The sequence below is a fragment of the Alnus glutinosa genome, chromosome 14, assembly GCF_958979055.1.
Source record: "Alnus glutinosa chromosome 14, dhAlnGlut1.1, whole genome shotgun sequence".
Taxonomy (NCBI): Eukaryota; Viridiplantae; Streptophyta; class Magnoliopsida; order Fagales; family Betulaceae; genus Alnus; species Alnus glutinosa.
This window is the reverse complement of record NC_084899.1, coordinates 11207159-11221428: the sequence shown is the minus strand read 5'-3', so window position 1 is coordinate 11221428 and position 14270 is coordinate 11207159. Positions and strand designations below refer to the sequence as shown.

Below are 14270 nucleotides of genomic sequence, written 5' to 3'. Positions count from 1 at the left end.
CTACTACTCTGAGAATAATGAAGAAGAAGATATTCAGTGAGCCTATCAACTTCAATATGCAAAGTTCTTAAAGCTGAGGGAGAAATACAAGCAACAGGTACTAGAGCTAAACAACCTCAGGATTGAGAAGACCGCTATGCTAATAAAAATCAATGATTTAGAAGAGAGGCTTATGGAGACATAGTTGCAGCTAGAGAGAGTTTCAGACAAGAAGCTAATTCACAGGTTCTCCATTCAGAAGTGTCCAACTGACAAGACCGGACTCGGGTATGTTCCTCCTTCTAATTCTGATACCCCTTCTGCCTCCTAGACTATTTTTGTGAAGCCGGTTATTCCCGAGTCTCCACCTTCAAGTGTGGATAAGGAAAAAACTGTTATGGATGGGGAATTACCAGTCATCCCTCAGCCTCTGGCCAAGCTTCCTATCAGAAGAAAGCCCCCCACATGCCATCACTGTGGCGAACTAGAGCACATCAGACCTAAGTGCCCACATCGACAAGTTCAGAGGAAGATAAATTGGCAGGCTCCTAAGACTCCTATGTGTCACCAATGTGGAGTTAGCATTCATGTCCAGCCTAGGTGTCATCCACCTAAGCCACCCAGGCATCATTGATCTCTGCCTAGAAATCATGTTCCAAGGCAATAGCAGCTGCAGAAGCCTACTCAAGCAAGAAGGACTTGGGTCCCCAAGAAGCTGTATGTAGAGAAATAGAAGACTGCAGAAAGGGAAATCTTCTATGAAGGAACATCTTCTGTTAGTTCTTTCATGCAAGATTTGGTCAGATATTTGACACTATAGCTAAAGAAGGAAGGACAGGACAAGAAAGTGGACACTTACCCCCCAAGGGGAAGCGGACCTACCTAGTCGGTGAGGTCACACATGCCTAGGATTTTGGTTCCTAAATCCTAGAGCATTACAGGAACACTTGCATGGCATTTTTATATCATCTTTTGAAATCTTTGCATGTTGTTTTAGAATTCCAAAGTCTAACCACTTACAAATGACAAGCTGAGGCATCACAAGTTCAATTTAGTGTAAGGTGAACTAACACATAATCATGAGGCTTCAAATTAATCCCAATGTGCAATGACTCAATATCTCAAAATTCACTGCGATCCCCATCAAATTGAATGACCAAGGCATAATAGCAAGAGCTTTATTCTCTTTATTTATTTATTTATTTATTTTGGTCAGACTATGCAATGCTTAGTTCTCTTAAGCATTCTAATTGACCCATGTAATGAGTGTTAGGCTAATGCTCCCAAACCAAATGGCTTTAAGGCACTAGGTGTGGAAACACCCCTAAGAGCTTATTAACTCGAGTCAAAAAGGTTACAGAACTAAACTAGTCATGACTTTAACCAATCCGAACTTCTCACTTTTTGACGTGAACATTCAATGCTTAATGAGGCAAGAAGCCTAGTTACTCAGTGAAAGCTTCAAAAATGGTTTTATTTTTTATTTTTTATTATATATATATGCCAAGGTATCCATCCAACAAGTCACCTAGCTTCACCCAAGACATTGAAAAATACACAATCAGGTTCATATATCATACCTCACAAATTATATGCTAATGTGCTTGTGATAGTTTAGATTGAAACAAATGAATCCTTAGATGCCAAAAGTAAGTAGTAGGACTTTAGAATCAATTTCAAATGATCATGTGTTCAACATTTTAAGCTCACCAATGAAATTCAAATCACAATTTTTAGATCAACCAAAGTCTTAAAAATAACATGAACGTGTAATTCAATTATCACTTTTTTTTATTATTATTTTTTTAAACAAAAAGTGTGTGTGTCCCATACCCCCAAACTTAAATTACACATTGTCCTCAATGTGTAGATAGAATGGAAAGATCCTACCCAGGAGATGAGAAAATTGGTTGGACTAGGTATGGCTCGTTGTATACCCCCAAACTTGAATGCAAAAACACTTGTCCCTAAAAAACAAAACTAGAAAAACAAACCCAAGGAAAGGAAAACTAAAAAATAAAAAAGAATAGAAACAAAAATTAACCACAATAAAACTAAAATTAACCAAAATAAAATGAACTATAATTAAAAACAAAACCAGAATTCTTTAAAAGATATGGATTTTTAGTGCATGCAGTGGCCTCAGAACCACTAATCTGGACAGATGTGCTTGAGCTCCTAGATTGCTTGAGCGCTGTTGGTAGTAGCTGTTGAGTTTAAACTTGAAGCACCAATCGTTTCTTCTCTTGGACCATAGAGAATGAATTCTACCTACAAAAAGGTAGTTCCTAATGTTCACAGATTGGGGTAAATTACTTTGAGAATTCTCAAATAGCTTCTCATCTGGAAGGGAATCATGAACTAGAATACTATGAGGAGAATAATTAGAGAGTTTTTCTTCTTTGATGACCACAGTTTGCTCGTCTAATAGTAGTAACAGACTATTCTCATGGCCTCTTGGTAATTCGGGAATAGGAGTTGATGCTGAAGAAGCCTCTTCACTTCCTTGCCTTTTTCTCGATGTAGGTCATGTGTGACCTCAATTTGCTCCTCCTTCCCCTCTTCCTTATGATTTCAACCACTTCTTCACTCCTCAGTGTTGTGATAGCTTGCTCATGATAGGAAGAACTCCAACCCTCCACGTAATATCCACTAGGATTTGCCACCAACTGACTTTGAAGCTCTCTTTCTCTTTTGATGTGGTTGATGATTTGTTCACAGTGAGCTTCCATTGGGAATTCGCCCATTTTTTTCTCACTTAACTCTTTAGCCAATTGCCCCACTTGTGTTTTTAATCTTTGAATAACTTGATTTGTCTGAGCATTGGTCTGTTGTTGCTCAGTCAAAAATTTGAGTAGAGCATCTTCAAGGACATTCTTCTTTGGCTCTAGATTCGGTTGGACCGCTTGTGGTGGAGTTTGATAGTTATTTCCCTATTGGAAATTTCTTTGCTGCCCTTAGGGATTTTGTACATTCTGAGTGTTACTCCATGAAAAATTGGGTGGGGGGGGGGGGGGGGGGGGGAGGGGGGGGTTTCGCCATGTAGGTGTTGGAGTATGGATTGTTCTTTGGAGGGTAATTATTCTGGCCCACATAATTTGCTTGCTCCTGATCTGTAAATGAAAACATGGGGCAAGTCTCAGTGGTGTGGTCAGAATGAGAACATATGACACATACCTCCACTTGAGCAACCTGTTGAATGGGAGAGATGTTATGAGTAGTCATGACTTTCACTAGCATATCCAATTTCCTCTTCAAGGTAGCCATCTAAGTTTGAACTCCATTATTGCCATTCACTTCATAGACGCCTTTTCTTTTGAGTCCTTGCCTCCCTCGGGATGAGAATTGTTGGGAGTTTTAGCTTAAAGTCTCAAACAGTTCTTTTGTCTCCTCGCTATTCTTTTCCATTAGTACACCTCCACAAGCTGAATCCACAAGACTTTTGTTAGAATCATTTAAACCTTCATAGAAAGCTTGTACCTGATCGTCCTGAGATAGATTGTGATGTGGGCATTTTAGAAGTAGCTCCTTGAAGTGCTCCCACACCTCAAAGAATAGGTCTCCATCTTTTTGTTGGAAGGTTTGAATCTCCCTTCTCAATTGCCTAGTCCGTTGGGCTGGAAAGAACTTTTTCAAGAACTTTGTGGTGAACTCCTCCTTATTGTGAATAGACCCTGCAGCCAAAGAATTCAACCATAACTTAGCATTATCTTTCAAGGAAAAAGGGAAGAGAATTAACCTGATTCCTTTCGCATTTAAGCCATGGACGTTTTGAGTTTTGCAAAGATCAAAAAAGTCCAAAATGTGTAGATATGGATCCTCTGTAGGTGTGCCTCTATAGTGTGGAACCATATTGAGCAACGGAGACAAATCAAAATTGCTTTGCACATTCGGTTGAAAAGCAATGTGTAACGCCCCGCTTTTACAAAAAGCGTAAGTGAAATTTTTTGAATTTTCATGTGACATTACTGACTTATCAGAGTTAAATATTGGCAACTGATTATATATAAATATAATACAGACTTGGGAATTAAATGACACTTCAGGGCTTCTACTGAAATACCTCAAAATAGATATAATAAGCCAGTCAGTATAATTATACAAGCAGTAGTAGTCATGCCTCACAGGGCATAAATAGTGATACCAGCCAAAATATCTAAGGTTTAATAACTACATAACTGTAGAATTATAAATATTGTCTTAAGCTGGGTTAATGAACTACAACAGGGTAGTTCCCAAAAAGAAGGCAGTCTAGCCTCAAAAACCAGTATTAGGAACCATCTAAGAGTCTGGATAGTCCTGATATTTTTCTTCTTCATAACCTGAATTATCACACAATACAAGGAGAAAACATAAAATACTAAAGTGAGTCCACTGTTTCCCATAATAATATGAATGCTGATCTATTTAATAAATGCAAAATAATGCAATGGCCTTATAATCACATGTATATGCAAAATATAATCTATGGTCGCGAATCATAGACATAAATTGAATATAAACATAATCATAAAGCAATGACAGTTTTAAATGCAGAGTTTTAGGTATTGCCCTTTTTCCACTCCTCTATTGGCCTTAGCACGGTTAGCGTTTTATTTGAAGCATTGGCTTCCTCACTTTAACTTTTAATTATAATCTTTGGGAGCCTTGGCTCCTGGAAACCTTGGTTTCCCTTGTGACCTTGATATACCAGTTTTTGTATTTATTATTCTCTTTTTGGGTACTTCCTCATTCATTGAGAACCTTGGAACTCAAGTGAAGCCTCAAGCTTGTTATTAGACAAATTATTAAAAATAATAAAATATGCAAAACTACATGCGCAAACAAGTAAATAAAACAGTAAACATAATATTATAGGAGAAGTCAACCAGCTTCGTCCTCAGTAAGTATAGAGATACTTACTAATTCTGCTCCAAAGGTTACGTTCAGAAACTGTATAATTGTAATCATGTGATAATATTAGATTAGCGAAAGGCATTACCACTGCTTTACCTATTTATTAGAGGTTATTCCTCCATTACAACAGCTACAGATTTAGATATAATAAATATAACCTTATACTCATTTTATTTCGATTTAGTTTTATTTTACACCATATTTCTATATTTATACTATAATAGTGCTACTAGAATTATTTTTTCTTCCAAAAATATATTTCCTTAAAGAAAACACTTGCTTGAACATATATATATATATATATATATATATATATATATATATATATATATATATATATATATATATATATATATATATATATATATATATATATATTTACTTATAGCACATAGTGGACCTTTAAGTTTAAAACAAGAATACACATCTACATAACATACATACCCTCATTTATAAACACACCATTTTCTTTCAACTAGCTCACTTCTTACTTAATTTACACTTAAAACACACAAATGTACTTCTTTATCTCCTTCCATGTCATGCACACACACACACACACTCACACACTTAATTTAAGCACACACTCACTTCATACAGAAAATTCTAGCACATATTTCATTTCACTAGAATATATATATATATATATCACATGCAACTACCTTTCATGCACATCAGTTATGCTCACGGCAATCATCATATTCATAGTAGAATTCCTTCTTGACAACAATATAATTTTCATGACAGCAAGCAGCAACATTTCATTTTTACTCTAATCTCTTCCCAACCAATTTCATCCTTCAATATACATATATATAAGTGTTCTTAAGCCATTATATACTCACTAGTTTTTTGTTGAACAAACTCTGTCCTCAAAGAAAGGCTTCTCTGTTTTCAACAAGAAGAGAATAAGAGAATGTCACTTATATACTTATATACGTTTAGCAATAATATCTCAAGGAAGGGGAAGTGCAAAATCATGAATCAAGGGTAAGTAGATAATGTTTTCTGGGGGTTAATGGAAGGGATTACTCACCAACTTTTGGACAAAACGAATCAAAGGAGGAAGGAAGAGTTGCTATCCAAAATAAACTTCCTGGAAGTGAGTTGTGTTTGCTGGTTTTTGGATCCAAACAGGGGAGGATTCTGTTTTGGTTTCTAATGCATTTGCTGGAAAACGAAGGGTGATTCTAGGCTGCAATTCAGGTTCTAAGTGCTGGCTTTATGTGAGAAATAAGAGAGTTTTTCTCCTTAGAATTTCTGCACTAAACAGGGAGAGAGCAGAAAGCTTACGTGAGAGAGGTAGGGAGAGAGTTTGATGATTTTTAGTGATAACTTGATGACCCATGCATGCTATATATAATAACCTTAAATGGCTGAGATCAAGCCAACAAAAAGATACTTCAATGGCCGGATTTAAGCCAACCAATCACCCAAAATCGTAGTCCAAATTCCCTAGGTTACTATTCCACATCTTTAGGTAATGATTATATAATATCCATAAAAATCTAGATGGTTTTGAACTAAAGTGAGCTAACTAGACTAACTAGATGAATTTCCAATCCTCTGAGGTCAATAACACGAAATGGGTTCATGGATCAAAGGTAGAAAATCGCCAATTGCAGCTTACACGTAAACTGCACCGCACTGGATAATTAAGTCGCTCGATCGACTTCGACCCAGAGCCGCTCGATCGACCATAAAGTCGCTCGATCAATCTAATATCTGATTGATCGACTTCGCTTCCAAAGTCGCTCGATCTACTATAGAGTCGCTTGATCAACTTTGGTTAGTAATTTCTTTACTAATCCGATTTCTCTACTTATATATATAAATACAATTCTATTAAACTAATAATAATTATTATTACACCTTATACTTACGCATGCATGTGCACCTATTTATTATTTATACATTATCGTCCTAAGCGTAGTATTTTTCGGGTATTACACAATGCAAGAGGGCAGTTTTGGATTCTGTGGTATGAAGGAACTCTTCATCGGCTTCCGCTCGGGTGGATTCTCTACACGTACTTCTGCCATGTCTTCCTCTACTTTGAATATGTTTTCAAATTCTGAGGTGTCTCTACACTGTCGAATAGTGCGTTTGATCTCTGGATCGTATGTAATGATGTCTAAATGTTGAGATCGACGACCCACTGCACTTGATCCTAGTTGTGCTCGAGCGTATATGAATTGTGCACTCGATCGCAAGGCCAGAATCTAAAATTTGCATAAAAGACTTAGAAACAGAAGAGAATATGTTTTTTTTTAGATGAACATAAACAAAAATAACTAAAATAAAGGAAAATTTTAAAAACACAATTTAACACAATCCCCGGGGACGGCGCCAAAAACTTGTTGTGCAAATATCTACCTAAATAAATAGGCAAATACTTGTACGTTTTACTCGCAAGTGCACAAGATCAAAATAATAGTATAGCAGGCAAATACGAGATCATTCCCACGAGGATTGATATAAATTGTATTTAAAGAGAAATTCCTAAAAAAAGATACGTTGAATAAGACGGGATAAAATATTGAATTAAATATAATAAGAAGAAAATGTAGGGTTTTAGTATCCACCACTAATCATACTCAAATAAGATTCGCAATATGCACAATACTACAATCATAACATGATGCTTAATGTTTACCAGCCACAAGGGAATGGTATCTTCTCCGCTATTATGCCCAGGACTCGGTCATTTAAATTGACATAAATAATAAATCTATACCACATGCATATGATGGCCAAACATAAACATGCGAGGAATTCAAGAAACTAGAATTAATCAAGTTAAGCATCAATATATAAATTGTAGCAAAACAAATTGAAAAACTTAAAGAGAGATGATTAGGGCATCAATTGAGCCCTAACTAAAGTATTAGTTACAACTTATATAAACTAAAATTATATACATACAGAAAATAAATAAAGGAAGAAAGAAAATAAAAACTAGAAAGAACCTCCCTCTTGATGTAGCATTTGATTCTTCCTCAAAGCTTGTGTGTATTTTTCTTCAAAGGTTAGAGGCCTATTTATAGGGATTAGAGAAGCTCTAGAAGCCCTAGAAATCTTAGAACAATTATAAATAGGTCTTCTAGTCCAAATAGAATAATTACAAGTCTTTTCCTTTTCTGAAATTTCCATCCAAGTAGGAAAAGGATTCCAAAATTCGTACAGATTTGTGATCTTTTATTGCGGAGCAATTTTGACATGGTAAACATCCGAATTAGAAAATCCTTAAAATTCGTACAGATTTGTGATCTTTTATTGCGGAGCAATTTTGACATGGTAAACATCCGAATTAGAAAATCCTTACTTCTAATATATTTGTTAATTTTTTTATTAGCTTTCCAACGCCGCCAATTTTGTTGCAATCCGATACTTGAACTGAAAGTTATGATTAAATTACTAAGACATGCTCATTCTAAGTTCTTTCCAAAAATAACGAATTTTTGCCGACTTCTGTTTCCTTAAATTCAAAATTGATTGGAATTGAATCTATCCAAAAGTGAGTTTGCTGACTTCATTATAATCTTGGAATTTGATGGATTTTCTTCCAAAACCTGTAAAATATAAGAAAACACAAAAACAACGTAAAACATCAAACTATAACAAAACTAAGAGCTTAACATATGTAAATTAAAGGGCTTGAATGTGTAACATTCAACACTTATCATGGGGGTGGTCTAGGATGACCAGACTAGACTTACTTTGTAGACCACAGTCGAAGGCATTACCTTTAGGTTGGACCTGGCTCTCATTAGCAGATTCATTGGGGTTGACCCCATTCCTTTTGAGGGTATTCCATTCCAAGACTCTGTGGATCCCCCTTCCAAGGAAGAATTGCTAACTTCTTTGCTCCTCAACAAGCTCATGATAGAGTCACTCACTCGATAAGGATAAGCTTGTTCTCTTCTCCACACCGTCTTCTAGAAAAGATTGTGCTACACAATCTATGGCATATAGCTCGACGGAGTGAGCTTGTCCTCAAGAGAGCGAGATTCCTATATGCCCTGATCCAAAGGATACCCTTCTGCCTATGCAAGCACATTATGGTCACTATGCTCGAGATGCAAGACGAGCATCAAATAGGTCTTCCATTTGTCTGCTTAGTCACGAAGATCTGCATGTCTATTGTTTTAGATATTCCAGACTCCGAGCCCAAGGAGAAAACCAAGGATACCCTTGGCAAGCATACAGTGCTGAAATTTGATGCCCAGCTACGAGATGGGGGTCATGGGGAAGAAGAATTTCCTCACCAGATTAGTCTGATCCTGCTGCTGCTTCATCCTCACACTTTGTTCCTCCAGCCTCTAATGGTATGCTCTCCCGCATTCTAGACTCTGTACTTTCCATTCAGCGGGATGTACTTTCCATTTAGTGGGATGCCACCTATACGAGTGTCCGCATTGAGCGGAATCATATTAACATCAGACACTGCCTCAAAAAATTGGAGCCAAAGGATGATGAGGATGACTTAGTGCTTTGATCACTCATGAAAAATAAAATTGACTTCTAATTTACCAAGTGTGTGATAGTGTGCAACAAAATATTTAAATTGCGGAATTTAAAAGAGACAAATATTTTGTTGACGAAGTGAAAACTCAGTTAAGAGAAAAACCACTCCGGGGCAGCCAAGCCCAAGATTTTCACTATTCAGAAGGTAAAGCTAGTACATAGAAAGTAACACTCACAAACCCTAATGTAGCGATTATTCCTATTACTCTGACACGAAACCCATCGTGAACGCTTCCCAACCAGGTCTCGTACTTGAAGGGGTCTTCAATGGAATATTTTACCTTAGGGCCAACCCCTAAGATAGACTTCACACGAATTGTTGGGCACACACCGGCAATGGCTAGAGAGCTAGCGGATCTTCAAATCTCCCTAAACACCCTCTCTAAGCACTATGGAATTCTATACTGAATTCTTATAAAATACAAGCCTAGAGCCATCTATTTATAGGCTTATAAAAAACCTAATTTTGATCAAATTTGGACTCTGGCAAGTAGCGTCTGGATGGTTACTTAGATGCGTCCGGAATGTCTTCTGTGACCACTTTTCTAGAATAGCGCATTTCTTCCCCAAACAGGACCGCGTCCGGACGGATTGACAAAGCGTCCGGACGGTCAACGCTGTCACTCCTTTCCGCATCTGTAAAGGAGACCCAGAATATTCTGGAACACTAGGTAGTGTCTGGACGTGTTGCCACGTCGTCCGGACGTCTGGTAGAACCTTCCCAATTAGTGTCTTCCAAAATCCAAATTCATGTATAACTCAGAGTAGCTTGACCTAGCGTCTGGACGGTGTAGCACGGTTGTCCGGACAGCTGAAACGGCTGAAGCTTCTAGACACTAAGGGGCTTCCGAACGCCTTCAAAGGCCCATCCGGAAGGGTTGCACAGGAACCGACTATTCTGACTTGTAAATTGCATGGAATCTTCATGGACATCTTCTAGAAGCTTGTGAACAAACACATTGCATGAATTGAGACATTGTCCATATTACTTGAAGACTTTGAATTGAACCAATATTCCTGTTAAAAAGCAACCTTTACATAAAGTGTTTTTGTCAACCAGAATGTTGCTAATATAAAATACTAACAAACTTCCCCTTTGGCCATTCTGGGACAAAAATTACTTGACCAGTTTGAAAAAACATTCCCGGTCCAAAAATAAAAAATACTCCCCCCTTTTGTCTCAAAAGGACAAAGGGTAAATAGAGTATTAGAGAAAAACCACGATTACTAAAATTCAAAACAATAAGAATAATAGTAAAGTGTCTCATCAAAAGCTCAAATCAACAAGAGAAAACCAAAACCTCAAAATATCACATCTCCTGAATTTGAGCCACTTCGGTTTCTTGCTCTTGAAGCTAGGAAACCATAGACTACAAATTTTCAGTCACTTGAATCTTCTAGCCCGAAACCGATCATCTATAGAATGAAATCCTCTAAACAAGTGGTGTACAAGAAGATAAAGAAGATTCACCACTGAATCTCTGGCTGGTGCAGATCTAGAGGAAGAAGTTACGGAATACTCTGTATGAGTGGGGATGAGCTAATCTGAAATCTGAGACCTTTGGAATTTTGAACATACAACTACAACACTAGTCTGTTTTCCAAAGAGCCCTTTATCTGACACTATGCTGGAAGCCGTAGAACAACATAATCCTGACAAGATTAGACAGAAATACCAATGGTTTTCCTTTATCCATAAGAAAATATTAGATCCTATTAGTTCAAAAAGTATGTGGTATAAGGACAGCTGTCAATGCACAAATGAATGCAAAAAGAAAGCAATCCAAAAGACATAGATATATCAATATCCATCCAGTACAAAGACAGAATATTCATGCCCAATATCTCAAATCAACATCCCAAACAACGATTATTCCAATATTCTAAAAAGGACCAAAGCTTAAAAGAATAAGAGAAGTCAAAGAAAATACTTGGGAATGAGAAGAGATGTGCAGAGTGTTAGTATTTTATATTGGCAACATTCTGGTTGACAAAAACACTTTATGTAACGATTGCTTTTTAACAGGATTATCGGTTCTATTCAGAGTCTTCAAATAATATGGACAGTGTCTCATTTCATGCCATGTGTATGGTCACAAGTTTCTAAGAAGATGTCTGTGAAGATTCCAAGCAATTTTTAAGTCAGAACAGTCGATTCCTGTGCAGACGTCCGGACAGTCCTTTGAAGGCGTCTGGATGCCCCGTAGTATCCAGCAGTTTGTTTTGAAGACGTCTGGACAATAGAGCAACACCGTCCGGACGGCTAGGTCAATCAGTATTCAACACGGAGTTAGATTTCAGAAGTCGATACTGTTAGGGAAGTCTTTACAAGTCATCCGGACGATGTGGCAACACGTCCGGACGTTGTCCAACATTTCAAAATATTCCAGTGTTTCGTTCGAATGCAGAAAGGAGTTATAGCAAAGACCGTCAGGACGCTCGGCCAAGCGGTCCGGACGTGGACCTGATAAAGATAGAATTGCGTTGTTACTGAAAAGATATCACAGAAGACAGTCCAAACATGGCTAACTTTTGTCCGGACCCTAGATGGCCAGAGTCCAAATCTCAGCAGTTTTAGGTTTTCTGTAAGCCTATAAATAGAGGGCCCTAGGCTTGTCAATTGTACAGAATTTGGTATTGAATTCTCTTTGCTTTGAGAGGGTGTTTAGGGAGAATTGAAGATCTACCAGCTCTTAAGCCGTTGCCGGTGTGTGCTCTTTGTTTGTGTGAAGTTTATCTTAGGGGTCAGCCCTAAGGTAAAGGATTCCATCAAAGACCCCTTCAAGTAGAAGGCTTGGTTGGGAAGCGTTCACGATGGGCTTCATGTTATAGTTAAAGGTATGACTACTGCAATGGGTTTTGTGAGTACGAGTGCTTTGCAACTTGCTTTGTTTTTGGATAGTGGATTTCCTGGGTTTGGCTGCCCCGAAGTGGTTTTTCTCTTCACAGAGTTTACACTTTGTCAACAAATATCTTGTTTTCTTTAAATTTCGCATTTAAGATATTTTGTTGCACACAAACACATAATTGGTTCTTTTAGAAGTCATTTAATTTTCAATTGGTATCAGAGCGGGTACACTTGTGTTTGGATTTATTTCCTAAGTATGATCCATCACTTCTTCTAACATAAATCTTCCTAAGTTCTCTGAAGATGATTTTTACGATTTCTCTAAAGATACCCTTTTGATAGGTAAACTCTTTAAGAAATCCAATAAAGAACTCAAGAAGATTAAGCAAAAAAAAAAGTCTTTGATTTTACAATTATATGAATCACATGTTTTGATTGACTCTTTGAAATCTGAGAATACCATGCTTTTTGATACTGTTGATGCACTAGAGAATAGATTAAAAGAATCAAAGGATCTCTTGGAAAAATTCTCTAGTAATAATTGGAAAAGCATGCTTTGTATTCACACAGATATTTCTAACACACCTGATTTAATTGTTAATGATTTAAGTACTTCTACTTCACATGCTTCTAATTCTGAATTAGATTCTATTAATATTAAGCCTGTGATAGAAGATACAACTTGTTTAGATAATTCTTGCTTAACTAATCATGTGATGCCTAACTCCAAGGAATCAGGAATACAAGGTAAGTTTATTCCTAAGTGTCATAATTGTGGGAAGATTGGTCATATTAGGTCAAATTGTTATTTGTTGAAATCCCACAGGCCTTGGATTAAGCAGGATGCTCTGAGGAAAAGTGAAGTTGAAGATTCTTCCTCATCAAAATATGTCCCTCCGCATAGGAGACATATAAAAGGTAATGGTAATATTGTTTGTAAGAATGCTAACCATATTTCTGCAGAGAAAGTCAAGTAGCATTCCAACAAAAGAAGCCTACCCACCTGTCATCACTGCGGCATCACCGGTCACATCCAATCCAAATGTCCACATCTTCAGGCTCAGAAGTCGAAGGTTCAGAAGGAGCTGCCAACAAGAGCTGCATCAGGCATTCTACCTCCGATTGCATTTCAGGCTCCACGGCATCAGCAACGACAGCTGAAGTTGGTTTCTACCAATCAGAGTGGCAAATCAAAGGAGAACAAATCAAGGCACTACAAGAGAAAGCCGCAGAAGCCCATTAGCAACCATGGCTATGAAGGGTTGCTAAGCCTAATGCAATGTATGCTAAGAAGAATGGACAGCATGAACAAGACCTGCAAACTACCGCCATGGGTCAAGGAGGTATGCGTTAGTGAAAATAATTTGTTGACTTGTTAAACAAACCAAGTGTGTGTGTTTGAGTGCAAACAAATATCTTAAATGCGGAATTTAAAAGAGACAAAATATTTGTTATGAAGTGGATACTCTATGAAGAGAAAAAACCACTCCGGGGCAGCCAAACCCAGGAAATCCACTATCCAAAAACAAAGCTAGTTACAAGACACTCATACTCACATAACACTATGCAGTAGTCATACCTTTAACTCTGACGTGTAGCCCAACACGAACGCTTTCCAACCAGATCTTCCACCTGAAGGGGTTTTTGATAGATTCCTTTACCTTAGGCCCAACCCCTAAGATAGATTTCACATGAACACTTGAGCACACACTGGCACCGGCTTGAGAGCTAGCAGATCTTTGATTCTCCCTAAACACCCTCTCAAAGCACTATGGAATTCACCACTGAATTCTGTACAAAAACACAGACCTAGAGCCCCTTATTTATAGGCTTTAAGAGACCTCAAAAACTGTTGAAAATTGGACTCTGTCTATCGAGCTTCTAGACAGAAGTTTGCCACATCCGGCGGATTTCTACGATATCCTTCAGAAACAGCTCAATTCTATCCTTATCAGGTTTGTGCATGGATAGGTTGACCGAGCGTCCGGACGGTGTTCGCTAAAACCTTTCTGCGTACAGA

General features: G+C 37.6%; 1 non-coding gene across 1 annotated transcript; it reads left to right on the top strand.

Annotated features, from left to right (window-relative positions):
* The first annotated feature begins 3475 nt into the window (after positions 1 to 3475).
* On the top strand, positions 3476 to 3582 carry LOC133858219 (small nucleolar RNA R71). The gene has a single exon (XR_009898494.1). It is a non-coding gene; the product is annotated as a small nucleolar RNA R71 (small nucleolar RNA).
* Positions 3583 to 14270: the final 10688 nt, after the last annotated feature.